General features: G+C 57.1%; 1 non-coding gene across 1 annotated transcript in view; it reads left to right on the forward strand.

Moving 5' to 3' along the window:
* The first annotated feature begins 725 nt into the window (after nt 1-725).
* Nucleotides 726-2,500, forward strand: part of LOC125798711 (18S ribosomal RNA) — a 1,864-nt gene continuing 89 nt past the window's right edge. The window contains exon 1 of the ribosomal RNA XR_007437513.1: nt 726-2,500. This exon is cut by the window's right edge and continues 89 nt beyond it. This is a non-coding gene — a ribosomal RNA (18S ribosomal RNA).

A 2,500-nucleotide genomic window follows, 5' to 3' on the forward strand; every position in this document is an offset into this window, starting at 1 on the left:
ATTCTCCATTCATTTCTAAGCATGGCAGAGCTTAAATAAAGCCCCATTAATAGTTCCAAAGCGGATTTTTGGACACTATAACACGGACCCGATCCTACCCGACCATGAAGCTCCGCAGGTCGGCCTCCGTCCCGCCCCCCGCCCCCCAGGCGGTACGGAGGAAAAACCAAAACTTCCAGAGACGGTTCCAGGGGGGGTATCTCTTTTATTATTTTGACCCGACCGAATGGACTACCGAGCCCGCCTGGGTAGGCAGCCGCGCGGCCCTCCGTGGCCACTGTGCGCGGTGCGTTCCTACCCGACCCAGCGGGTTAGCCTCCAGGGGGGTCCTCCGTCAGGGGGAGGACCTTTCCGAACCTATCCGAGGGAGTCGTAGACGGCCCGTCTATATATCAATCTGCCCTAACACGATAACCGGTCGGCCCGGAGCCGTCGGACTCGGATGCCTCGGGTGGTCCTCGCGCCCAACCGAGCTCCAGCACCCGGCTTCAAAAAGCTCCGGACCCCCGGTTTCGGAACGAGCGTTTCCTTGTTATCCCCGAAGCAAGCGGGAACTCGCGCAGCGGAGTTGCCACACTAATTTCCACTGGGAGCAATGAGGGGTGAGCTCGGACGAGCCTCCCCGCCCGTCCCCCCCTCCCCGGGGGGTCTTCGGACGGTACGGGGCCGATCCCTCTCCCCTCTAAGAACCAATGGTTTTTTCTGTGACAAAAACCACTCGCAGCAACCTGGTTGATCCTGCCAGTAACATATGCTTGTCTCAAAGATTAAGCCATGCAGGTCTAAGTGCACACGGAAGGTACAGTGAAACTGCGAATGGCTCATTAAATCAGTTATGGTTCCTTTGATCGCTCCACACGTTACTCGGATAACTGTGGTAATTCCAGAGCTAATACATGCAAACGAGCGCTGACCGGTCCTCTCTCGGGGGGGCCGGGATGCGTGCATTTATCAGACCCAAAACCCACCCGGGGGGACCCGCGAGGGTTTCCCCCGGCCCTTTGGTGACTCTAGATAACCTCGGGTCGATCGCGCGCCCACCGCGGCGGCGACGTCTCATTCGAATGTCTGCCCTATCAGCTGTCGATGGTAGCATAGGGGGCTACCATGGTGACCACGGGTAACGGGGAATCAGGGTTCGATTCCGGAGAGGGAGCCTGAGAAATGGCTACCACATCCAAGGAAGGCAGCAGGCGCGCAAATTACCCATTACCGACACGGTGAGGTAGTGACGAAAAATAACGATGCAGGTCTCTTTCGAGGCCCTGTAATCGGAATGAACGTATCCTAAACACATGGGTGAGGACCCATTGGAGGGCAAGTCTGGTGCCAGCAGCCGCGGTAATTCCAGCTCCAATAGCGTATATTAAATTTGCTGCAGTTAAAAAGCTCGTAGTTGGACTTCGGGAGTGGGCTGGCGGTCCGCCGCGAGGCGAGCTACCGCCTGTCCCAGACCCTGCCTCCCGGCGCCCCCCGGATGCCCTTGGTTGGGTGTCCGGTCCTCAGGGGTCCGGAGCGTTTACTTTGAAAAAATCAGAGTGTTCAAAGCGGGCACCAAACTCGCCTGAATGCCTGAGCTAGGAATAATGGAATAGGACTCCGGTTCTATTTTGTGGGTTTCCTGAACCAGGGCCATGATTAAGAGGGACGGCCGGGGGCATTCGTATTGCGCCGCTAGAGGTGAAATTCTTGGACCGGCGCAAGACGGACGAAAGCGAAAGCATTTGCCAAGAATGTTTTCATTAATCAAGAACGAAAGTCGGAGGTTCGAAGACGATCAGATACCGTCGTAGTTCCGACCGTAAACTATGCCGACCCGCGATCCGGCGGCGTTATTCCCATGACCCGCCGGGCAGCGTGCGGGGAAACCAGAGTCTTTGGGTTCCGGGGGGAGTATGGTTGCAAAACTGAAACTTAAAGGAATTGACGGAAGGGCACCACCAGGAGTGGAGCCTGCGGCTTAATTTGACTCAACACGGGGAACCTCACCCGGCCCGGACACGGAAAGGATTGACAGACTGATGGCTCTTTCTCGATTCTGTGGGTGGTGGTGCATGGCCGTTCTTAGTTGGTGGAGTGATTTGTCTGGTTAATTCCGATAACGAACGAGATTCCTTCGTGCTAAATAGTTACGCGGCCCCCCGCGGTCGCGGTTAACTTCTTAGAGGGACCAGTGGCGTATAGCCACGCGAGATGGAGCAATAACAGGTCTGTGATGCCCTTAGATGTCCGGGGCTGCACGCGCGCCACAATGGCCGGGCCAGCGTGTGCCTACCCTACGCCGAGAGGCGCGGGTAATCCGCTTAAACCCGTTCGTGACGGGGATTGGGGATTGCAATTATTCCCCATGAACGAGGAATTCCCAGTAAGTGCGGGTCATCAGCTCGCGCTGATTAAGTCCCTGCCCTTTGTACACACCGCCCGTCGCTACTACCGATTGGATGGTTATGTGAGGTCCTCGGATCGGCCACGCCGGGGCTCCTTCGCGGGGCCTTGGTGC

This window comes from Astyanax mexicanus, unplaced genomic scaffold (genome assembly GCF_023375975.1).
Source record: "Astyanax mexicanus isolate ESR-SI-001 unplaced genomic scaffold, AstMex3_surface scaffold_81, whole genome shotgun sequence".
Taxonomy (NCBI): domain Eukaryota; kingdom Metazoa; phylum Chordata; class Actinopteri; order Characiformes; family Acestrorhamphidae; genus Astyanax; species Astyanax mexicanus.